The 27,497-nt window shown below is 38.2% G+C and overlaps 1 pseudogene across 1 annotated transcript in view; it reads left to right on the plus strand.

Moving 5' to 3' along the window:
* Nucleotides 1-27,497, plus strand: part of LOC306870258 (pyruvate carboxylase, mitochondrial-like) — a 373,186-nt pseudogene that overhangs the window by 320,984 nt on the left and 24,705 nt on the right. Inside the window, exons 20-21 of the transcript in view lie at nt 363-607; nt 7,937-8,116. The product of the transcript in view is annotated as a pyruvate carboxylase, mitochondrial-like (transcript). The remainder of the gene's footprint in view (nt 1-362; nt 608-7,936; nt 8,117-27,497) is intronic.

The raw sequence follows: 27,497 nt of genomic DNA on the forward strand, positions 1-27,497 counted from the left end.
AGACAAAAACTCTTGGGTTAAAATATATTGAGTAAAAAATTTTTACCACAAATACCATGATTAAACTATGGTTAGTGTAGCAAACCCATGATTACTTTATTTTTACCATATTTTAACCATAGTAACCATGTTTTTTTTTGTTTGTTTTATTTATTTATTTATTTTTTGTAGTAAAACCATGGTTAATTTTCATAAGGGATGGTAGTAAGCAGTCACTGCAGAGCAGTATTGGCACATTTTGTTCGCAGTTTTCTGATAGAAATTGATGTCTTATGTGAAGCCTTACGTTTGTATGAAGCCGTATGGCTTATTATCCTACAATAAAGTTGCTGCATTTGTAACACACTTCTCCTGTCATGCAGGTGTTTCTCTGGACAGTGTCTTCGACTACAGCGAGTACTGGGAAGTGGCTCGGGGTCTTTACGCTCCCTTCGACTGCACTGCCACAATGAAGTCTGGTAATGCAGATGTTTATGAAAATGAGATCCCAGGGGGCCAGTACACCAACCTACACTTCCAGGCCCACAGCATGGGCCTCGGTAACAAGTTCAAAGAGGTGAAGAAAGCCTACACCGAAGCCAACAAGCTGCTGGGAGACCTTATCAAAGTAAGACCTCCAAAAATCTCATTTTGATTCCAAATGTGTCACCCACTCTTTCTTTTTCTTTCTTTCTTTCTTTCTCTCTTCTCCTCCCCTGTTCCACATACTGAAGAGTGTCCTTGAAGGTCAGTGAATAAAGTGGCTTCTTTCTTTTCCATTGGATTTGCTGTCATTTATATTCCAAAAGTGTATAGTCGAAGCTCTTGTCCCTGTTGATTCAAACCTAGCAATTAACTTAAAACATAAAAATTTGCTGCAGTGTACCCAAAATGGCGACAAAATAGCAATTTAATCACAAGCACACTTCATTCTTTCCTCTGTTCAAATTTAAATAATTACATATTACAAAGTTATTTTAGAAACAAGGCATAGTACAGATTCTGGATGTGCAGTTCTCATTCAACATGATGAGCTGACGTTCAACTACCATCCAGCATCTCTTTAGCTAACATAAGAACAAGTTCTGCCGATTTTTGCCACAGGAACGGTGTGAACAGTGTTCTGGTTATCAGATGATCAGTCTCATAACCTGAAACCAGTAGTCAGTGTCACCTGCCAATGTTGGCTTCTGCTGTGCTGCACTCTGCCCTATAAGGCCAAATTAACCGATCAGCTGAAATGTGTCTGGCATCGCTTGCTTCAGTCTTCCGATCAGTGGAATCAATTATTGGGATTCTCTTAATAGAAGTTTCTGTTTACCTACAGTCTATTTGCATGTGATTATTATTTAATTCACACTCTCTCTTTTTTCCATGCCATCTCTCTTCAATTTAGTTCATGGATTGGGGGGAAATGGGCTAGACTTTAGGATCTTGTGGTGATACTCTATTTATATTCTTTTTGCTTTTGCCATCTCTTTTTCTCTCTGTCAGGTTATGTTCAGAATAGCATGCCACATTCTATTTTTGAAAGAAAGTAGTAGCCTTATGCATTATTTATACTTTGTACAGTATGTGAATTTTCCTTATGCACGGAAAACCTTGACGGCCTACTACATTTGCCAGAATGTGCCATTTAAAACCATTTCTGGTATTATGAATGAACCAAGAGTGAGATCCTTCACCAAGTGGTAGGGCAACATTTTTGTTATTTGTTAATACAGACTTTTACATTACAACAAAAGATTTGTTTCAAATAAATGCTAAAATCCTGTAAGAAATGTATCAGTTTCCACAAAAATATTAACTAGCACAACTGTTTTCAACTTTGATCATAATAAGAAATGTTATTTGAGCACCAAATCAGCATAGTACAATTATTTCTGGATGATCATGTAACACTGGTGAAGAAAGTAAAATATCTAAATATTAGACAGCTAGTTTTAGCTATGTTTATTATGCTAGTTTTTGGTTCTGAACACAACCTTCATGTCTTACTCTTTCTTGCTATCCGGTTTGCTGAGACACACACCGGCCCACACGTACACACACTCCACTAATTCTGTTTCTGTTGAAGCAGCAGCAAGCACCGACACACACAAACCATTCTCTTGAGTTCAAAGCGCTCGCTGTCCATGCCGATGGCCAAACAGATGTACCCTGTCAGTTAGCCAGAGATACCCTGCACAATAACACAGGAGAGAGTAAACACTTCTAGACCTGTGTGTGTGTGTGTGTGTGTGTGAGTGAGAGAGAGAGAGAGAGAGAGAGAGAGAGGAATGAAAGACTGAGAGACAGAAGCAGAGAGCAACTGAGATGTACACAGAAGGATTACAGTACATCAGAAAAGCAGTAAGAGGAGGCACTGCTGGGCATGAGGATTACTCTGTGTGTGTGTGTGTGTGTGTGTGTGTGTGTTTGATCCCCTCTTAATCCCGTCTCAGTCTCATCTTATAACACTTTTCCCCGACAGCCTCCATCACAGTGACTTGGCCTGACCGAGTTTTGCATTGTACTTAACAAATCCTCTACTTAATTAACAACTCATTGATTTTTCTCTCTATTCCAAGTCAAGGCAGAAATTGAAGGATTTCTCAGTAACTGAGGGCGGCATACTCATAATTTGAATCTTTCACCAGAAACATGCTTTCTTTTGGATTCAGACAATCCTGTGGAGCTACAGACCAACAATGTAGACATATATTCAAAACCAAATGTGAATATTTAAGAACTGATCAACCACTATTCTGAATTTTCCGATATTTTCTATAGTGACAGCCCTTTACTAGACAGTATATACTATTTAATGTCTACTGATTTAAAAAATATTATGTTATATGTAATATGACGTATTCATATAGTAACATGTTTCATTCTTGTCACACAAACTTGCTACTTTGGTTGTTTAAGTTTGTAGTGACTTCTGGTCTTTACTAATAAGAAAAAAAAAAAGTAATTTGCATTTTTTTTGACAAATGCTCTAGTGCAGTCATCATGTTCTGTACCAGAGCCTAAAATTAATTTCTGAAAATGTATTATATATATTAAGAATTATTTTCAGTTATTTGTATCCCAGCAAGGTGTGATGCAATCATGTGCAATATTGTTGTTTATTTAGCTAAGAAAGATACTTAAGGGTATATCATCGTAGTGATATTAAGAATGTATAAAGTTAAAGTTAAATAAATGTGTGGGGAAAAACAAAACGAAACAAGAGAAAAGAGATCTTGCTGCAAAATCAGTTGTGAAAGTAGGTCATCATTTATGTATGAATACGTATGAATATGCACATAAATAATCAGACTAACAGAAATTAAACTAAAACTGACTGAGGATGCAGACAAAATAGCTGTAAGGTAATATGTAATGTAAGGGAAACAGGTAAATTTAGCTAAAAGGGAATCATTTATGACTTTATAGGGAATTTGAACAGAATCACTGTTTTACGGCTGATCACCGAGTCGGCCAGCGATTCACTGAACGAGCCGCATAACATCAACTCTGCACTGGATATTAAAATCCAAAATATAGTGAAAACACTAAATAGCACAGTAACAAGATCGGCAGTTTACGGCATTAACTTGTAAGCACAAAACAGCAGGTACTTCTTTTTTCAATATAAATAAGGCTTTATTTGATAAATCTAAGACATGCAAACTAATCTAACACATGAACACACGCATTCACACATTGCAGAAAGAGAGAAAGTGAGGAAAGGATGAGTTTAAGAATGAAAATGTGAAATCCCAAGTTTACAGCAACATGTGCTATTGCATAGACCTGAACAACCGTCACTCATTTAATTAACCCTCACATTGAGTCTCTCAATGATGCTAAAATTTGTATTAAATGCACCAGCTCAGCAAAAATCTGAAAGTTACTTGCTTGCGTTGCCTTTGTGTTAAGGGATTCCCTTCTGTCGTTGTCATTGCAGTCAAGGGGGTTTCCCAAGGTTGCTGATTGGCTGACAGTTCAGTGGTCGTTCGTAGTGAAGTCTTGGGCATTGGCTCTTGGCTGAAGTTGTGGAGTTGTGGGCTGGTTGAAGTTTTAGACGGGCGCTCGAGGTCGGACTCGGAGACACGACATTGGCAAACTTAACTTAACTTAAAAAGAACAGAAATTAAAGCAAAAGGATAAAAGGATGTAACGAGACTAGGTGGTTTTTCTTCTCATCGTGGTAGCAGCTGGCGTGCAGGCCAGGGCACGCTGGAATGGCGGTCAAAGAACGCAGAAAGTAATGACAAAAAGCATGGATAAAAGTTAGAAGAGCAGGGGGGGGGGGGTGTCCTGAGTTTTAAACTCTGCTTTTTGACACCTCCCAATGGTTGTCTTGACCAATTAGATACTATCGTGGCTCGGGGTGTTGCTTTGTTTCTCCACCCAATCAATAAATCAGCATGTCGTGGTCAGTCACATTGTCCGAATTTTCCAAAGTATACTTTTGGATGTGATTTCTATAACCAGAATATAATAATATAATATAAGTAATATAAGTAAGCTTGTGATTTCTGTCGTGGAACACATGTGATGGCCATCTCTTTGACCATCAGTCTTGGTTACTTGCCCCCAAATTTGACAGTCTCCTTCCTGAGTTGGACTTATCAATAAGTATTCTTTTGTCTTAATGTTGCAAGCTGTTCTGTGAAAGAGGCTTACTAGTTAGGCTTTCTTCAGACAGGCTGAAGCTAGGGATCCGATTTATGACGTCCTGTTGCCCTGGGTCCTCTCTGTGGAATTTGCTCTTTTGGTGGTTCTAACACCAATCTGATCGATTGAATGAATGAATGAATGAATGAATGAATGAATGAATGAATGATGCATTTATATAGCGCTTTATTGTGTATTGCTGTACACCCAAAGCGCTTCACAATCATGTGGGGGGTCTCTCCTCAACCACCACCAGTGTGCAGCATCCACTTGGATGATGCGACGGCAGCCACAGCACAACGGCGCCAGTGCGCTCACCACACACCAGATACAGGTGAAGAGGAGAGAGAGTCATAGAGCCAATCAAGTGTATGGGGATTATTAGGAGGCCATGATAGACAAGGGCCAGTAGAGGGAATTTGGCCAGGACACCGGGGTTACACCCCTACTCTTTACGAGAAGTGCCATGGGATTTTTAATGACCACAGAGAGTCAGGACCTCGGTTTAACGTCTCATCCGAAAGACGGAAAAATCGATTCTTCGATTCTAAAATGGTCTGATTCGCTCTGATATCCTACATAGCTGTACGTCACAGATGGGATTGTAGAGGAAGAGGAAGATGAAGATGGGACATATCGTAGGCGTGCTATGAATTTAATTTATGTGTAGGGTTAACATTTAAATTTTGTACCATTAGTTGTTTATGATACACTACCATTTAAATGTTTGGGGACAGAATTTATGTTATTTGTTTATTTATGAAATGTACACTTTTTTTCAGCAAGGATATTTTAATTTAATCAAAAGTGACAATAAAAAATACAATCATTTAAAAAAAGATTTCTGTCTCAAATAAATGACAATAATTATAATTTATTTTAATAATAAAAATATTAATGGCTGCTAAAAATTCAACTTTAACATCACAGGAATATATAACATTTTATTATATATTAAAATAGAAAACGTGTATTTTAAATTGTAAACATATTTCACAATGTTAGTGTTGATGTGCAACTTTTATAGAAATCTTATCAACCCCAAACTTTTAAGTGGTAGTGTACATTATCATATGTTTTACAAACTAAGCAGGTCATTATACCTATTTCAAGCCAAGACTTTAATTTCTTATTATAATAACTTTTTTAATTTCATCCAGCCAAACATAACAATACAGTCTGATAGAAGAAACTTTAATTCACTCCTGTTTTTATGTATTATGTTTTGAGAATAATCTCACAATAGGCCTTTAATGAGAATAAAGTCATAACATTTGAGAGAAAATAGTAGTAATATTTTTCCATACTACTTAAAAATACAGGCCAATTATGAGTTTATATTCAAAACATTACGGCTGCATTCTCTAAATTTGTTTTTAAACACATTTTGAACAATTAACACTGGGTACACTTGTGAGCAACACCCAAAATAACACACTGCAAAATAGCATGGTACTCTGCTGGCACGAATGCAACCAAAGCAGGAGCACCCCAGCCACCATGAGTCTTTAGGATTTGATTTAACATGAGCTCCAGCGTCTTGAATTCAAATGGCTGTGGCAGGATGAAGGAAACATTCATGCTTAATTTAGTGAAATCAAATTTGATTATCCAGACAGTTAAGTGCTCATCTTATGGAGAGTCTTTCCTCTATGAGCAGTATTCCCTGGCTGAGATGACTGAACTTCTGAAGCAGAAGAGAGTTATGCAAGAGTGTCAGAATTTTAATATTGTTCAAAGAACACATGTAACTCATGTAAAGGTGTATAATGTTGACATTTATATGCATAAGTTTTATAATTGGTCACATTAGAGTTTGGAGATCTCCGCTGTGTTATCCTCTACAGTCCCAGCTGTGTTATCCTCTACGGTCCCAGTAGTGCCCGAGTCACTCAGGGTCTGTGGGGTTGTTGTTAAATCCTTTGCTCTCAAAAAGTCTTTACACATGTCATGTCTGTGGCTTTGTATTTAAACAAGGATATTAACCTTTCGTAACCTCTGTCTAGGACTCTATTACAAAACTTAATCCTAAATGTTACTCTGTTTCTTTCTTTTTTAACCTACTCTCAACCATCCAGTCATGGAGTGGTTACAGTTTTTTGTTTAGTTGGTTTTGTACAAAGATATACCATGATTTGGGGCATAGTAATACCATGGTAATACATTGATATCCTTTTAAATACATTGGAGCACAATGTTATAATCTTTACTATGGCATATATCAAAATATTTGATATGCCAATACTGTACTATGGTACTTTTTTAAGGCAACACTTTCAAAGTATATCTAGCCTACACTGCAAGTTGAAAAGTTGACAGCACTTTTGCTGTACATAAGGTATTTTTCACAGAGTGCTGAACTATTTATGTGAAAGAAAAATGGCATGACATTTAACATTTTATTCCTCTCCTTAATCTCTTGCTTTTTCCCTTTCTTCACATTGTGTGTCTTTCCTCTTCTCAAATCCTCATGGATCTCTTATTTTCATACAGTTCTCTCACTCTCTTATTTTGTTCTCTTGGTTTCTTTTGTCATTTCTCTCTCTTTGCTGAACTCTTCATACATTCACTTTATTGGCTGAATTTTAATGACCTTTTGAGGATGTCTAAAATAGGTTTTGAAGTATTTTTCTCTAATTATTTGGTGTTGTTCACATTTTAAGGAATAATTCATACAAAAATGAAAATTATATATTGCTTCATACTCATATGAATTACCTTCTTCTGTGGAACACACGGTGAATTTTTTGAATATTCTTAAAGAATGGCCAGTATTATGAAACTAAATGAAGTTATCATAGTGATACATACATCTTGTGCAATATATTCCAAGTCTTTGAAAACTAATCCTTCTCCATCTTTTCATTGAGTCGTTTAAACAGAATATTCTCCAAACCTTCTTCTTTTGTGTTCCATGGAAGAATGTATGTCATACAGGTTTGGACCAACATGAGTGTGAACAAGTGATGACAGTAATAGGTTAACTATTTGTTTAAAAAGAAAGTAACCCCTTGTTCCAATCTAACCTCTCCACAAATAAATTCTTCTTTCAATTTCTTGAATTGTTTTTAGTTTATGTTCTTAAAGTTCATGTTTTCTTCTTGGGGTTTGTAGCATTGTAATGTGAATTGATTATTAAGCTCAATTTGTCAGTAGAATCATGTGCATTTTCAACAGAGTGAAAATTGAACAGGTCAATTTGCAGTACTTCGCATTGAAATGTGCTGTGCGAGTTTGTTTTAAAAGATTCCAGAACTGAAGAACTCTTTTCTGGACATAATTTCGATCTCTATCACTTTTGTTTCTTCAGGTGACTCCCTCCTCTAAGATTGTGGGGGATCTGGCTCAGTTTATGGTGCAGAACTCTCTCTCCCGGGCTGAGGTAGAAGAGAGAGCAGACGAGCTCTCTTTCTCTCTGTCTGTTATGGAGCTCTTGCAAGGACACATTGGAATACCACACTGAGGATTCCCTGAGCCCTTCAGGTCAAAGGTGAGATTACACTGTTTAATGGTTTCATGGTTTTCTGTCACTGTCTGAATATTTCCAAGAAATAAACAATTCAATTAGATTTTAAATTAGATTAGAAATTAGATTTTTTTTAAAATCAAACAACCACTAAAACCAAAGTAATACAGTTATTTAACACTAAATAAAAGAAAGCAAACTAATATGATTTCTATCCTTAAAAATTATAAGTTTAATATTTTGTTCTTCATTATAAGACTGGGGACATAAAAATGTACTGCATAAACAGGATTGGCCCTTCTAATTTTTGGAGTCAAAAATACATGAGTGGGATTCCCAGCATTTCAGACATGCAAACAAAACAAGAGCGTTCATTAACTCAAGAAGAGTTTTTAGAACCCATTGAAGTGTCACTTTATTTCTCACACAAATATTCCCTGCAGAATTGAGCTTTCTTTATTACATTTAGTCATTTAGCAGATGCTATTATCCAAGACACCTATAAAATGAGGAAGAACATAATCAGTTTTTTTTTTTGCTGTTGAGACTGACAGTGGCATTGGTTTTGAATAATCTCTAGCCACACATAGAGAGGAAGAGCATGAGAGAGAAGAATGAAATTAGAAGGTAAAAGGATGCGATAAAGTGAGAGAAAGACAGTTCAAGAGATTGAGCGAATAGCTTTGTGTGCATCCATCACAAAGTTTGTGTATATGTGTGAAACACGGGATACGAGACAAAAGGTTTAAGGCTGAGTAAAGCTTGTCACTTGCCAGGCGCTTTCTCAGCAGTGGCTGTGGCGTTTCCGTCTTCTTGTGCTCAAAGTCTTGCTGAGAAAAGAAACCAAGCAGAGTCAGACTGATCCACTATAATGCAAACACACACACACACACAAACTCATCTACAGTCATGAGGTCACAGGGGAGACTTTTGCTCAATTTTCCTGCTTGTGCAGTTTACTATTTACAATTTCTCTGGCACACACACACATAGACAGACAGACAAACCCTGTTGAAGCACTCTGAAGTCCAAAAATGAAAGATCAAACGCTGTTTGTCTGCACTGGCAGCATTTCCATGTAAGACAGCTCAACGTGTGGCCTCCATTTAACACAGAGCGAAAGAGAAAACCAGAAAAAGACGGAGAAAGAGATTTGAACAGTTTATATAGTGACTTTAATTCTGTGTCTTAGTAGCACAGAAAAAATATAATAAAATCTATATTCTGAATTATTTTGTGGCTCTGAATGAAGTCAACTTTTTAAGTGTGATTGACTTTTGCAGCCTGCTTTAAATTTTCCTCAAACAGAACCATGGAGTCACGTGATGTCTTAGAGTAGAGACAAAAATATGACCGACTTGTCCACTAGGCAACAAGGATATTTCTGATATTGGCGTCTAAATGTGTGATCACTGATATAAATGTTCCAGTAATTACAACAAATCTTGTACATTTACTTCCTGTCTCTTTCAAGTTGCTAAGTAACTGGAAAGTTTGTTGCTAGTTCATATACAGTAGTTCTTCCAGCTCCAAAAAAAAATAAAATAAATAAAAATGGAAATAATTTTCTCTCAGGATTTGTTAGTAAATGTAACAAATAATTACAAAGAAATGGTAAGTAACACATTTAATTAAATGTGAAATTTTGAAGTAGAAAGACTGAAATAGTATTTTCTTGAAAAAAATCTACTTTAATAATCTGTTTTATATAAACTTTGAAAAAAATACAGTGTAGTTTTTTCTTTATTAGCCTTTTAGCTGTTATATGTCAAAAGTACTTAAAAACAACCATACGCCATTCAATCAAGATTGGCATGTATGTTAATGCATAGGGAATAATGGCGCTGCATTCTGCATTAAACACAAATTAGAAATGAGCAATGTCTCTCAAGTTTGTTTTCAGAATTTGAATCCATCTAAAACAAATAAGCACCAATTATTCCAACTGTATGTACTTCATCAACAGCCATTTAGCTCAAAGTACACATCTGTTGTAGCATGTCTCCCCACTTTTTAGTTGCCGCAAGCAATTCAGTTATGAGGAATTTCAGAATTCAGCCATTTCAGCAGGTTTCAGCAATTCAGAATATGGGGAAATTGTGGCCTAATGGTTAGAGATTCGGACTCGTAATCCGAAGGTTGCGGGTTCGAGTCCCCGGCCGGCAGGGATTGTAGTTGGGGGGAGTGAATGTACAGCGCTCTCTCCACCCTCAATACCACGACTGAGGTGCCCTTGAGCAAGGCACCGAACCCCCAAATGCTCCCCAGGCGCCGCAGCATAAATGGCTGCCCACTGCTCCGGGTGTGTGTTTACGGTGTGTGTGTGTTCACTGCTGTGTGTGTGCACTTTGGATGGGATAAATGCGGAGCATGAATTCTGAGTATGGGTCACCATACTTGGCAGTATGTCATGTCACGTCACGTCAAAAAGAAAAAAAGTTGATCAGAATGCACTACTAAATCATTTGACTGTGATGTCAGCATCTATACTTTCATATTTACCTTCATATGCTGTTGATATTGCTTTTTCAGTTAGGTATTCACCTGATCTTACTTTATGATATGAGATGTGAAAGCACATATAACTAATAAAATGAGATCACTCTACAATCCTTTCATATTTTGGCAAAGGGTAAGACAAGAAAAATTATACTTTTCCCAAATCTCATAGGTAAACATGCAAAAACATCTCTTATATTAATCTCTTTTACATTGCAAGTGCCTCAAACAAAACTCTTGAATATATTTAAATTTCATTGAATAATATTTATAACCCTTCTAACTCGCTTCATGATTTCAAAACATTATTTTTGTGACCTAATATATTCTATCATGTCTCACATTTTTTGCCTTCAGTGTGGAAAGACAAATTACATGTCATTGGATCGTTGGATTGAATCATTGGTTAATAGTGTATTGTACTGTTATTTAACAACATACCGATTGTTCTGCTGACAATGCATCTTTCAGAAAAACAACTTTCATTAGACGAACATTTCATAGCAGTTCTGAGTTTTGAAAATTATGATCTATAACTATACAGTGCATGCAATTGTAAAGATTAAATCTATCCCTCAAAGCTGAATTATTATGTGTGTTAAATTCAATATGATGTCCAGCCTGACTAAGGTCTGTTGCACCTGTTTAGGACACTAATGTTTCATTACACTGCATTGTAGTTATATACTGCATTGATACGTCATCTCTAAACATAACGCTGAGAAATATCCTCAGTGCTCTACTGTTGTTCTGTCATCGTCAGTGACTTAATACAAATTTGCACAAATGCGCTCCCTAATACTGACTTGGGGCATTACCCATAATGCATTAAAGCTTTTTAAAAGGCTCATGATATTATGTCCTCTGACCTGGATATACGTACACCACCACAGCCCCAGGCATGGTCAACATAAGTGTTTGTGGGTGTATTTGAGACACACTCTTCATATTAGGTTGGAAAGGTTCATGCGGCAGGGCCTACGGTGACTCATTCATGCATCCGCGGCTCTATCTCTGCCAATCAGCTCATCCAGATAAAATCAGATAATCTGACGTGGTGCATTACACACCACTGGACAAATACTGATAAAAGTGGGCAATCCTCTCCCACAGGCGTACACACGAACACACACTTTTACACACACAAACAGGTCGAGATGGAAGAAATGCAACCACAGTCTTAATGATATGATCAAAACATGTCATGCGCCATCATGTCTGTAAATCTGCTGTGGATTGAGATGGAAAAACGTGACCCCAGGCTTCCATATAAACATCCATCATCTAAATATTTAAAGTTTGTATTTACATCTATATAGTGACCAAGAAACAGCTTGAGGGGATAAAATTCTTCACACCTTTACGCATGCGGTTTTAGTGACGTTAGCAGACACTTCAATTAAGCATTGCTCCAGTCTCAATCCTAAGGGCAATTAACCACTCTATCTTTAGAAACCTTTCCTACCACACACACACACATATTCCTGGCTTAAAAATGGCCTCAAAAGCTGTCAAATTAATGAAGAGTGACTGAATGAAGCATGGAGCATCTTTGAACTGCAGCCACTGTGACTAATAGAAGTGGTGAGCCCTCTTTTGTGTCTCATGCCTCCGCCAAGGGGAAAGCCTCTAAACCCTTTCCCGGCAATCCTCAGGGAGCTCCTCCATACACTAATCAGCATGTTTTATGTATTATTTAAAATGCATTAGCTTGGCTGAATGTGCTAATAACTGGCTCATCTAGAGCAGAGACACTTTAGCACTTTAATCGAAGAAGCAGGGCGATCATGGGAGGGTATGTCACATCGTGTTTAAGATGCGTGGAACGGTCTGGAGAGCCTTGGTATTACACACTGATGCAGCTCACAAGACACGATTGTACTTTACATAATGTAGACGATGGTGCTGGAAAGCATTTTCGAGTGGGCAGATTCTTATGTCACAATATATATTTATTAGCTGTTTAGTTGCTTAACAATTTCTAGTCATGTTATCAAACCCTCCCTGCTATTTAGAGCCCTGCATTTCGGCCCGGGCCCGACAGGCCACGACTTTTTTACGCCTCTAGGGCCGGGCTTCGGGCCAATTTTCACATCATAGTTCAGACACGGGCCGGGCCTCGGGCCTGTTTTGGGTTTCTCCTTATTTTTATATTGTAGACATACATCGATTAGTGATGAAAAAAATTGCCGCGCTGGTGGAAACAACAGGAGACCGTGCTGCCGCGACTGAGAGCAGCTCGATGGTGTTTAGTATCCCGCAGCAGCGGCAGCGTGCTCAAGTGACTTCAGCGCAGCTGAATAGTTCTGCGTTCAAATTGCACGCAATAGGCTAAAGCTTGCTGCAAAACCCCAGCAAACATAACCATGAATGTGTCTGCGGGAAATAGTAAGGGGATATTTGAATTATTTACTAATAAAACTAATGTTTTCTGAGTCTGTGTCGCAAGGATGAAGTTACTGATCCTGACTCGCCGTCTCCTCATTAGACACGCCTTTAGAGAGAAATGCATCTTTATTGATTATGATTAAAATTATAATAAAAGAGTTTTAGTTTTCGATTTTTTTATTTCGTTAAGTAATAATTTAAAGCTTTCTATAGATATATTTATCATGTCTGTGAGGCATGTATTCGCTCAACTTCGGTTCATTTTTGTGAAGCGCTCCTGTACAAGACGGCAGAAAGCGCATCATGTTTGTTTTCTTTGTTTTATAAAAGAACTACCTTTTGTTGGCATTGTGAGTGCACACAAATACAAGTAGACCCTTTACAGGTCCGAATGATGTATTACTCTTACCTTTATCAAATAAAAAAAAAAAAATGACGGGCTATTTTAATTTGTTTCGCAAGTGTTTACTGGTGCCTCCATGTCCTGCAGAGCGCGCTTTAGCTTCCACTCTCCATACAAACTGAGATATAGTCTAGCGCACATTATTATTATAGCGCAGGTTTAACATTTAAACATTGTTATATACTTGAACTGTTTTAGTATATCTATAGATTTTATTTTAGGCAAGTCGTGATGATATGAGAAGGCTAAATTTATCAAACATAGGCTATGATCAGCTCATGCAGCTGGCCGCTTGGTCGTTACTTTAAAAAAACAAAAATGTATAGTCTATTTAACGAACAAATGCTCCAAATGTTTTTCTAAATTAACTTAATAAAAAAACGAAACTAAATATAATAATTTTGCCATTACACACAAAACTGAACTATTTTAATAGCCGAAACAGTAGTATAAACTGTTTTAGGAGAAGGGGGGAAAAAAGACGGGCTCGGGTCGGACTCGGGCCGGTAATTCTAATAAGCTGTCGGACACGGGCCGGGCTAGCGCCTGAGCGTCTCAGGCCAGGGCCGGGCTAGGGCCTAAATTTGAGGCCCGTGCAGGGCTCTACTGCTATTTATGATTTGTTGATCTGTGCAGATGTGCTTGAGTTGCATGGGATTGTAGGCTTGTGACATTTTGAGATTTGGGGTTCAGTTTTATGTTTGCTCAGATATTTTTGTAAAACCTTTTTAAAATTAAGCAATAAATTAACCAAAAGAGACATTATTTACAACTTATTTACCATCAGAGTACAACTAGAAATAAAAAACTTTAACAATTAAAGTACTTAAAGGGTTACTCCACCCCAAAATGAACATTTTGTCATTAATCACTTACCCCCATTTCGTTCCAAACCCGTAAAAGCTTCTTTCGTCTTCGGAACACAATTTAAGATATTTAGGATGAAAACCGGTAGACTTGTGACTGTCCCATTGACTGGCAAACAATTAACACTGTCAAGGCACAGAAAAGTACACAGGTGTATGCTAAGTATAAACTCGTTCCGAAGACGAACAAAACTTTTACAGGTTTGGAATGACATGGGGGTAAGTGATTAATGACAACATGTTCATTTTGGGGTGGGGTAACCCTTTAATACTAGAACAGAGAAATAGCACACTAATTGGATATTTGTTATGTGTTTGTCAGGTAAAAACACCCGAGTTACTTCTTTATACTCAAGATGCTGACTGACTGCATCAGTGAGATGCTGCAGGAATTTAGTAGGTCATAAAATCACTGTTTAAAGAGCTTGTAAGATAAAAACCCAGTCCAAAAGCTTTCCCGTTTCTCATCTTCAAGATTAAGATTTGTAGGTGAGTCACAAATTAAATATCTGTCAGACATAAACAACCGTATGGACTCTCTACCATCACATGGGTTCTTTTTTTTTTTTTTTTTGTCATTGCATTGACGCTCCCGGCCAGAAGACGCTCCTGGCCACCAGAGGACGCTTGCCATCAGAGAACGCTTCCGCTTCCGGCACACACCCAGACTGAGATCACACACACACACAGGGCCTTGCCCTTTTCGCCTTTTTTGTTTTGTTTTTTTTCTCCGTGATCCCGTTTGCCACTGAACCTGCTTTAACGACGACAGTGCGGCTTTGACAGCCTTAGTCAAACGGGTTGGCGCGTTTGGTCGGGTTGTTAGTTAGTGCGCTATACGGAACCGTTTGCCACTGAACCTGCTTTAACGACGACAATGGGGCTTCGACTGCCTTATTCAAACGGCTTTTCTATAACGTGTGAATATATCCACTATAGCGTTCTATAACAAATCCGATCAGAGCGCCTGTTTATCACTAGTTTTATTCTGATTCTCGAGTCTGCTATTAGCTTATAGCCCGTTAGCATCGGCAGCGTGGCAGCCACTAATCTCGCTTACATTGCAAATCCTCTATTCACACACATTACTATCGTTTCACTGTTACTTGCTTAAATGGCGGATTTGTGTCTACCTCTGAGTACAGGTGAGGACACGTTCGAGCTGCATTCGGTGCAGCTGGAGCTGGAGGCCATGGAGAAACAGATCCGCGACCTGCTGGAGAAAAAGGCCCAGCTGAAGGAACGGAGAGCTGCGCTGGAAACATCCCGGGCTGACGCTCACAAGTCCAGGGTAAGTATACAGCACGCTGCTAACACTCCCACCACCTCTACTCCGTGTGTTTCTCTGCACAGACCCTGAACACCCAGAACGCGATCTTCCCAGATGTCCTTCACTCCGGCGCCGGGACACCACGGACCCTGGGTGCTGCAGCAGCGGAGGACGCGAGCCAGGCCTCGGGTGACGACTTCTCCCCCCCCTGTCTTCGAGATCTCCACAAGGAACAAATTCGCCCCCCTCCGCGAGACAGAACGCGACGTTGTGATCGTTTGAGACTCCATTGTCCGGCACGTCCGTGCTACGCTAGCTGAAGGTAAAGTACACGCTTCTAACATCCCCACCACCTCTACTCCGTGTGTTTCTTTGCACAGACCCTGTGCACCCAGAACGCGATCTTCCCAGATGTCCTTCATCTCCACCCGGAACCGCTTCGCCCCCCTCCGCGAGACGGAACGCGATGCTGTGGTCGTGGGAAGCTCCATCGTCCGGCACGTCCGTGCTACGTCAGCTGAAGGTAAAGTGCACACTCACTGTTTCCCCGGTGCACGTGTTCTCGATGTTTCTGCGCAGATACCTGCGATCCTGAAGGGCAACGAGAACATCGGTGCTGTCGTGCTGCACGCGGGGGCCAACGACATCAAGCTGCGGCAGACGGAGACACTGAAGAGGGACTACAGGAGCCTGATCGAGACGGTACGCAGCACATCGCCCGCGGTGACGATCATCGTGTCAGGACCGCTTCCCACGTATGGACAAGGAAACGAAAGGTTCAGTAGACTGTTTGCTTTAAACGAATGGTTATCGTCATGGTGTAAAGAACAGAAACTGCTCTTTGTTAATAATTGGAATCTTTTCTGGGAGCGTCCTAGGCTTTTCCGTGCTGATGGCCTGCACCCCAGCAGAGTAGGAGCGGAACTCCTGTCGGACAACATCTCCAGGACGCTACGCTCCATCTGACTAGTAAGCCAATTCTCAAATAACTGCTATGACGACTTTTGTTCTACCCACTTAAAAAATAGAAGTAATTGCGTTGTCCAATCTATACAGACTGTGTCTGTTCCCCGAATAGCGAGATCAAAATATAAATTCAATGCAGGATCTAGAAAAAATCTGACCGTGATTAAACCAGAAAAACGCAAAATAAATGAACAAAAACAATTTTTAAAACTTGGGCTCTTAAACATTAGATCACTCGCACCCAAAGCAGTTATTGTAAATGAAATGATCACAGATAATCATTTTGATGTACTCTGCCTGACTGAAACCTGGCTTAAACCAAATGAATATTTTGGTCTAAATGAGTCTACTCCACCAAGCTACTGTTATAAACATGAGCCCCGTCAGACTGGTCGTGGCGGCGGTGTTGCAACAATATATAGTGATATTCTCAATGTTACTCAGAAAACAGGATACAGGAGGTTTAACTCATTCGAAATACTTCTGCTTAATGTTACACTGTTAGATATGCAAAAGAAATCTCTCATATCTCTTGCTCTGGCTACTGTGTATAGACCGCCAGGGCCATATACAGATTTCCTAAAAGAATTTGCAGATTTCCTCTCAGATCTACTAGTTAATGTTGATAAACTGCTAATTGTCGGAGATTTTAACATTCACGTTGATAATACAAATGATGCGTTAGGACTTGCGTTTACTGACCTAATAAACTCTTTTGGAGTCAAGCAAAACGTCACCGGGCCCACTCATCGTTTTAATCATACGCTAGATTTAATTATATCGCATGGAATTGATCTTACCGATATAGATATCGTACCTCAAAGTGACGATGTTACTGATCATTTCCTTGTATCGTGCATGCTGCCTATTACTGATATTAGTTATATGGCTCCGCGTTATCGTCTGGGCAGAACTATTGTTCCAGCCACCAAAGACAGATTCACAAATAACCTGCCTGATTTATCTCAACTGCTCTGTGTACCCATAAATACGCATGAACTAGACGAAATGACTAGCAACATGGGCACTATCTTCTCTAATAGATTAGAAGCTGTTGCCCCCCTCAAATTGAAAAAGGTTAGAGAAAAACGTACTGCGCCATGGTACAACAGTTATACCCATTCTCTCAAGAAAGAAACTCGTATTCTTGAGCGCAAATGGAGAAAAACTAAATTAGAAGTTTTTAGAATTGCGTGGAAAAACAGTATGTCCAGCTATAGACAGACTCTAAAAGCTGCCAGGGCAGAGCATATCCGCAAAATCATAGATAATAACCAAAACAATCCAAGGTTCTTATTTAGCACAGTGGCTAGACTAACAAATAAACAGACACCACCCGATCTAAATATTCCCCCACAGTTTAATAGTCATGACTTTATGAATTTCTTTTCTGATAAAATAGATAACATCAGAAATACAATATCAAATGTAGATTCTACTGCGTCTAGTATTTCAGCTTCATTCATCGCACCCAAAGAAAAACTGCCGTGCTTTACAACTATAGGACAGGAAGAGCTAAATAAACTTATCAGTGCATCTAAACCAACAATGTGTTTATTAGATCCTGTACCTACTAAATTACTGAAAGAGTTGTTACCCGTAGCAGAAAAACCGCTTCTCAATATTATTAACTCATCATTATATTTAGGTCACGTCCCAAAACCATTCAAGGTGGCGGTTATTAAGCCTCTTATTAAGAAACCACAACTAGATTCAAATGAACTGGCAAATTACAGACCCATTTCAAATCTTCCGTTTATGTCAAAAATTTTAGAAAAAGTTGTGTCTACTCAATTATGCTCCTTTTTGCAAAAAAATGATCTCTATGAAGAATTTCAATCAGGTTTCAGGCCCAATCATAGTACAGAAACTGCACTTGTTAAAATTACGAATGACCTACTACTTGCTTCAGATCAAGGCTGCACCTCATTGCTAGTATTACTTGATCTTAGTGCTGCGTTTGACACTATAGACCATAATATACTCATAGATCGATTACAAAACTATATTGGTATTCAAGGACAGGCTTTAAGTTGGTTTAGATCCTACCTGTCCGATCGCTACCACTTTGTTCATTTAAATGGGGAGTCATCTCAATTATCACCAGTAAAGTATGGAGTACCACAAGGATCTGTCCTAGGTCCTCTGCTATTTTCAATTTACATGTTGCCCCTTGGAAATATTATTAGAAAACACGGGATAAGTTTTCATTGCTATGCTGATGATACTCAATTATATATCTCAACAAGACCTGATGAAACTTCTCAACTATCTAAGCTAATAGATTGTGTAAAAAGTGTAAAAGATTGGATGACCAATAATTTCCTCCTACTAAATTCAGATAAGACAGAGATATTACTTATTGGACCAAAAAACAGTACACAATCTCGTGGATTATAATTTGCAACTAGACGGATGTACTGTTACATCCTCTAAAGTAAAAAATCTGGGTGTTATTTTAGACAGCAACTTGTCCTTTAAAAATCATATTTCCCATGTTAAAAAAAAACAGCATTCTTCCATCTTAGAAACATTGCCAAGCTTCGAAACATGCTACCTGTTTCTGATGCAGAAAAGCTAGTTCATGCATTCATGACCTCTAGACTGGACTATTGTAATGCACTGCTAGGTGGTTGTCCTGCATCTTCAATAAACAAGCTACAGATAGTCCAAAATGCAGTGGCTAGTGTTCTTACCAGATCAAGAAAATATGATCATATTACTCCAATTTTACAGTCTCTGCACTGGCTACCTATTAAGTTCCGTATCATTTACAAATTATTATTACTTGCCTATAAGGCCCTAAATGGTTTAGCACCTGCGTACCTAACTTGTCTTCTACCACGCTATAATCCAACCCGCTCCCTAAGGTCGCAAAACTCTGGACTTTTGGTAGTACCTAGGATAGCAAAGTCCACTAAAGGAGGTAGAGCTTTTTTACATTTGGCTCCCAAACTCTGGAATAGCCTTCCTGATAACATTCGGGGTTCAGACACGCTCTCTTTGTTTAAATCTAGATTAAAGACACATCTCTTTAGCCAAGCATTCACATAATGCATTTTATAATCTTGTACTGCAGTTATATCTGATCAAATGTACATTATTATTATTCTTTAGCTTGGGTTGAACAATTTATTTTTGCTTAGATAGAACAGCAGCTACGCTAATCATGTCTCTGCTTGTCTCTACGCTTCTGCCACGGGATTAACATCCCGTGGTAGCCAGGAATTACAGAACTTCAGTCTGGATCTAACCATTACATGATCTGAGATGACCGAACACCTGAGATGGAGGATCAGCGCCGGGAGATGACGTATGTGTCCCTGATCGTAGGCAGAGGCCAAACACCTGGATGAACGCCAGAGACCGATCCCCATTGAGGACCCCGCCACTTAGACAGCCATCGGAAAAGACCACTGGAACCAGCTGAGCCCATTCAATCTGACTTGCTGCAGTTTGGAACTGAACTGCTGGTTTGTTTGGCCAGAGGAGAATTGGCCCCCCGACTGAGCCTGGTTCTCCCAAGGTTCCTTGCCGTTGGTTCCTTGCCGCTGTCGCCTCTGGCTTGCTTAGTTGGGGACGCTTAATTTCCAGCGATATCGCCGACCTTATTGCAAAGACACTATTTAAACTTATTGACACATTATTTTCCTTTTTTTTGATATTGTGCAGTGCTTTGACACAATTTGCATTGTAAAAAGCGCTATATAAATAAAGGTGACTTGACTTGAAACAGTCCAGACTGATCATACTCATCTGCACACTTCTAACATCACGAGACACAAGACTAATAATGACTGCTGAAAATTCAGCTTTGTCATTACATTTCAAAATATACTAATATACTTTTAAATAGCAATATTTCACCATATTACTGATTTTACTTAGTTTTTGATCAAATAATTGCAGCCTTATAAAGGACAAGAGACTTCTTTATAAACTTTTTAAAAAATCTTACTGATCTTACTGATCCTTGTTGCCTAGTGAATGGTTAAATACAACAATAGTTAAATTTTGTTGTTCATCTGTTGACTCAGTTATTTAAATTATGCTGCTTATAGTGTTACTTAATAGTATTTAAACTCATTTGTTAAAATGAGTATCGTAATTATTTTTTAAACTGGTAGCCAGTCTCAATGTCTTAAGTCAAGTATCACAGTTCTACAAGATATTAAACTGTATGTACTCTGGGCCAGAGATGATATAGAGAGGCAGTGCAGTCACATGCAAGCGTGCTTATTGATGCTAACACAAATACACATGCACACACCTGCATCGGCTAAAAAGCTTCTGTGATGGTGCTATATATGATCTGGCAGTTAGTACGTAAACATGCTCTCAGTTGGAACAATTACACAGCTCCCTCTGAGGCTCGACCACAGGAAGATGCGTTTATTTCAGAGAGCGAAAAGCTTCACACTGTTTTATGGCTACATGAGTTCCCATTACAGCCCACTGCTTTGTAGTCTTCTCTCCTGTGGATCCTGTGAGGAAAGCAATGGACCATCACGCCTGACGAATTTGATTTGGGCCAGTGAAATGAGTCTCTTTGTTAGCTAAAGTGCATGAGAGCACTCTCAGACAGATGGAGAGCAGAAAAACTCCTAGTGGATTTTCAGACATATAATTAAATGCGATCTCTTTTATACACATTTCAATGGAAATTTGGCTGGATTTTGCGTGCAAATATTCCTAGATATTCTAATATTCCTGTAAGAAGAAATCAAAGTGTGAGGGGCACATAAATGTAAATGTCGTATTAATTGATGTATTTAGTGAAGCACCACAAAGAACTTAATCAGTTTAGCTCTTCATAAGTCGCTTAATGTATTTTAAAATTCAATTAAGCATCACTCGACTTCTTATCTTTGCATTGACAGACAGATGTCGGGTGATTAATGGTCACAGACACTGGTAATATTTCGGTGGCACCTTTTTTATCCAGGCTTATTGATCTTTCCAGGATGATTGTTTAGCACATGAGAGAGAGAGTAGTATACGTTATGTCAAAATGATTGATTTATTACCCTCATAAAAATTGAACCCCCCCCCCCCTCCCATAACTGGACACCTGTTTGGACACCTGTTTTGTACACCCCCCCCCCCGTCCCGTCTAAGCGGCCATCTTATTGACCTTATAGTGAACTTAAGAATTTATGACAATGTGTTTGTGTGTGTGTGTGTGTGTGGGGCCAATGTTATGTGGTTTAAACTTTAAATGATGAAACTGTGTTAAATGGGGTAAAGGGAAGTTTTTATTAAAGTGTTTTCACATACATATCAAGAAAAAACACCAAATGTGTGCGTAAAACGTACAAAGACTGTTTATTTCCCTACAAGTGGAGACTAGTGTTGTTAAAACAGGAAAACATAGAAAATAAAACAAAAAAAGCATTGACTTTAGTTAAACAATGCGCTAGTTTTTCCTATCTTAAAACTAGTTCGTTTGACAAAGTTAAATAGAAGAAGTGAGCGCGTTCGTTTATCTATAACAAAAGAGCATCGGACTGATTAAAACAATAAGATATATTTATCAAAACCTATTTTGTGGTTTTTAAAAAGTTTTGAGTTTATAACAGATACGAAGTTAAATAATATAGAATCGTTTTTATCTTACCATGGTATGCCTGTTTTTCCCCTACAAGTCGAGACGTGCTAGCGTTGTTAAAACAGTTTTAGGAAAAACGTAGAAACTAAAACAAAAACCATTGACATGTTAGTTAAAAATACGCTAGTTTTTTCCTATCATTAGAATTTAAAACTAGTTCGTTTGACAAAGTTAAATAAATAGAAGAAGTGAGCGCGTTCGTTCCATCTATAACAAACGAGCATCGGCCGCGTTAGTTAAAACAATAAGATCTTTATCAAAATATTTATCAAAATCTGTCTTGCTTTTTAAAAAAAAGTTTGAATTTATAACAGATACAAAGTTAAAGAAAATAGAATTGTTTTATCTTACCGTGAAGTGAAATAAAAATATCAGACCGTTAAACAACAGTATAAGATACCTGTAAAAATCTTCTGACATTACAATTGAAAAGCTAGCTTTTGTCCCAACTTAGAAAAGTTAAACAAATGTCTATCTTACGCAGTGTCCGTTTACACAACCTCAGGGTTCTGTGTCAAAACTCAGAATGAGCTCCCGGGCCGCTGTCAGGCCACACCTACATCACCACCCCCCTAACGCTGTAAGGAGAGACCGACACAAAGGTTTAATTGTTAAAAGAATTAAAGTAATGTTTTAACATTAGAACAAAGTTATTTTTAATAAACCTTTATCATTTCTCAATTAATGAAACCGTTCACTATTCATCATAAAGCTTTTCACTTTAAAAGGTTACACAAGTTTTCTTCTAAACAAACGCCCCACAGGGAAAAAATGTTGTTTTTTGTCTTATTTTATTTAAGCGTCTTAATTCCTATAATAGACCTTTGATTTCTGTCAAGCTTCTGCCGTGGTATAACCCAGACTTTTTTCGTTTTAAAAATGAAGTTACACAAGTTTTCTTTTAAACATTCACCTCTAACCCACAGGAAAGTGTTGTTTTATTTTATTTTATTTTAGTTATTCACACTTAACACCTTTTATTTATTTACTCTTTGATATTGTCAATCTTAAAACTTCTAGTGTGCTGTGTCGGTTAAAATACACGTGCGAGAAGAAACTGAAATGATAGCAAATGTTTTGGATTTTCAGTCATAATTAGAGGGGGTAAACTTTTTTTTTTTCTACAACATCTTACGAATGTAAATGTTTTGTCTCACGCAGAGCGAGCAAATGAGAAAGTGCGCTGCGCGTCTGGCCGCATGACCACTGAAACGGTGTTATCTGATCAACAGACTCGTTGTAAAATATCTAAACTTTCTGGGGATTCAACTCATTTGCAATCTAATGAGTTTTTGAGGGGCTCTGGCGTCATAAACTTCGTTAGAACGTGGTTCATTGATTAAAACAGATGGTCTTTCTAACATGTTCAGCGATCAAAGGACATCCGCTTTAAGCATTTATGAGGCGCTCCTGCGTGTGTGTCTGTGCGCCTCTGTCGAAGGTTTAGGCAAAAGTTCACAGCCCGGTCAAAGGAAGGTTTTCATGACACACATCTGGTGAAGTTAGGTATAATTGAGAATTTAGTATTTATAATGTATTTATAATCTATTCGAATGTGACTTTAAACTAACGTTTAGGATGTGATGAGATAGTCAAAGAAGGCGATAACCACAAACTTAAATACAGGTCCCCCAAGATGATGGTTTTAATAAGACGGTCTATGCTGTAGGAAAACAATCTTTAATTTACTTCATTTTACCTAGTTTTATTACTTCCCAACTTAAGAATTAAATCAGTCCCTGCTTCAAACGTGTATTTGAACGGATGGGTTACATCATACGAGTTCAATAAACAGATATTCTGAGATTTGATTTTGATGGTTAAAACCTCTCGTCGAATTTAAACACTTCTAGATAAGGGAAGAACAGCCTTTACATGCGAGAGGGTCTACGATAACACGAACTAATTATCTTGTAAAGAAAAAAGAAAGATCTAAAATCCGTTTCAACCCATCTCCAACAGAGTTCAGTAAACTGATGAAGACCAGACGGGTAACTGCGGGTGATGAATTTGAGCGGGAGGGTTTTGATGAGATTTATAACAAAAGTCAGAATCTTTTTTTTTTTTTTTACGATAACGGTTTACAATACAATTGCAGAAAACGCCCACTCCCTGAAATGTTAAAAACCATGGTCTATTACATCTTCATTATCTGTAAACTCTGTTTCTCACACGACAACAAAATACCTCAACGACCTAAGGGACAATGGCTAACAATTACGATGGTAAGTCTGTGTTTTGTTCACAGATGATATTTATGATGATATTTTGTTTAAAATGAATATTTTAATGTATATTTGTTTAACACTATGTTATTATCTTCAGATACTTTTGAGAATATCGAATTTGATGAGGGTTTGGAACAAATCCTTGAAGATATATGTAAGTCTTTACATTTTTCCTATTGAACAGTTTAACATCTAATAACCATCGGAAAATAATAACAATCCTTATCATTTATACAGTTGATGAAACACGACTATTTGTTCGCGATGACAACGTAGGAGTTAATGGTGAGATATACAGATTTTTTTCTTAACATCTTAAAAAGTTCCAGGCTCTCAAACGGTCTCTGATAAATTTGACAGGCGAACGCCATGATGACAGCGGGGTTGCGGTAGAGGAGGTTGTGGTGAGAACGGACTTACGTCACGAACCAGATAACGTCACACAGCCCGACCCCTCCCACGGTGACCGTTCAACGGAAAGAGTTCACACGCTTGCCGACTGTGAGAGTGGGCACAGGACAGAGACCAGTTCTCCCAGACAGCGAATATATGGCTGCGGTCAGGGCGTAAAACGCGTGAGATTACCGGAACAGGATGCTGATGCACCAAGCACTAGTCGTTTAAGGACTTCAGAAAATAACGGTACGTATTAAAACAGAAAATCAGATCATCCTGTTTATGTTCCACTTTTATCTAATAAATTAATAAAAGCATTATTGTTATTCTTTTTACAGAACAAGATCATGACGAAGCAGGTCTAACAGCCTGGACTGATTCCATGATTAACGCTTGGGATCAGGGATCGTTCACTGATTCAGAAGCTGAGGAGGAGGATTTACCCCATGAATTACCACAGGAACTGTTCCGTGAATGTGATTTAAATAGGAGACTTGATCGCGAGGCGCTGAACCGCGTTAACCGATACTTTGAGAGAGTCTTCGACCTGGCCGGACAGCCCTTATCATACCGGGAAGTAGAAGAGATTGCATCTAACACTCAAGGTGATGTAATTTCGATTTTAAGAAACATAATCGAATGCCAGCAACAACATACAGACGCCTTAAGACATGCGGCCGAGTTTTGGAGAAACTGTCACGAACAGTTGTATAACCAATTCAAGAGAGTTTCAACAGGCCCTGATCGACGTGCCGGAATCTGTCCGTGACCACCAAGTTGAATTAAGGCTTACTGTTAACGCGTTATCATTGATATCTGAACGTTTGAATCTTTTACAAAGAATGTTAGTAGATTTGCATGATCGAATGATGGGTGGAAGATAAAAAAAATTAAATAATAATAATATTATATATATATATATATATATATATATATATATATATATATATATATATATATATATATATATATATATATATATATATATATATCTTACATTATTTGTATGTTACAGGTATTGTTTTTTTCATACAATTATTAGTATTTGTTATTGACAACGGATTATTATTGTTTTATTCGTATTATTAGTAGTTCATGTATGGTGAAATGTATTGGATTTTTCATACAAATATTAGCATTTGTTATTGACAACGGGTTATCATTGTTTTATTCGTGTTATTAGTATGTATGGCGAATTCTTCTCATCGTTGATTGTTTGATTTATATCATCAACATTTCATATGTATTGATTTGTATCTGGTTATTATTATCTGTTTCTGATTCAATTTACAACCGGTTGACATATCTGGTTATGTTACGTTGTGAACCATTGTGATGTTTTCAAGGGGGGGTACGTTTGTCTTTAAGGTTGAACTGTTTTTGTATTTACCGATTTAAAAATAAATTTTCAAAATGAGCAGTAAAAGGTGTCACGACGATTTGCATAACCATGCCTCAGAGGAGGAACAGAGAACATCAAGACCCAGACACGATTTTCAAAATAATGCAGATCAGTTACGTGATCTGATTCATAATCAGTTACAGATGTTACAACCAGATTCGCTTAACATGATCGAAAGATTACACGAACTCGTAGATGTCCAACATGAATGGTTAGGAATGTCTATAAATGACTGTGAACAAACCGGCGCGGGTCCGTCTAACGAGGACTCCTCAGGTTATGACCGGTTTGCTCCAGAAATGGGTCTCAGTCAAAACTTTAGAGACAGTGATGATTACGTTGACAGTAATCATTACACTGATGATTACGTTGCATATAATATCTTTTTGCAAGATATTTTGAACGAGATCGTTGATTTTTCTCGACTGATGGGTGGTGAAGACGGATTTATGAACGTCTCTCTGCAAGGAGAGAGTCTCCCCACACCAATTAATGCGGTTCTAACACCGGATAATAACCATGACGTCGCTACGTTTCTGGATCAAATCGAACGAGCCACGCAAAGCAACGCGGATGTGGGCACCGATTCTGCACTACAGTTATGCGTATCAGTGGCGAGAAATAACCGAGGAGGGGGCCGTAGAAAATTAACCGATTTGGCACATAACATGGTCATCCAAAAAAATAAGATGAATCTTTTCATCCCAAAAAATATATCAGACAATATGTGTTTCAGTATATGTCTAGCACATTTTTTAAACCCGCATAGTCCCGACCAGGTGTTGTACAGAATAGCCAACGACATACACACAACGTTGGGTTACGGGGTGCAAGATAAAATTGCCTTTCATGACGTGTATAAATTCGAAATTAAGTTAGACTTGAAAATAGTAATCTTTCACAGATCGTGTTCAGGTAAATTGGACGTGTATAAAAACACAAATGAAACGCATCAGAAAACCGTGCATTTATATCGACACGAGGACCATTACTACATGATAAAAAAATTTGAAAGCATTCTTAGGATACGGGTATGTCTGCGAGTACTGCTATCAAGGCTTTAACGATCCTAACTTACATTATTGCAAATTTACATGTAACACGTGTAAAACGTCTCAATGCTTCACACACGCTAAGAAATGGTTGCAGTGTGAGGACTGCGCGAAATATTGCAGATCTGACTTCTGTTATCAAATGCATAAACAACCGCAAACCGACGGTGCGAGATCTAGGTGTGACCTCCTGAAATACTGCGATAAGTGTTGCAGACAATACAGAACAAAATGGTCAGGCGATAAACTATTACAGCATGTGTGCGCGCCATCCAAATGTACGAATTGCAACGAGATTCTGGTAGATGAAGGTCATCACGCCTGTTA

Source organism: Barbus barbus (genome assembly GCF_936440315.1).
Source record: "Barbus barbus genome assembly, chromosome: 1".
NCBI classification, from domain to species: Eukaryota; Metazoa; Chordata; class Actinopteri; order Cypriniformes; family Cyprinidae; genus Barbus; species Barbus barbus.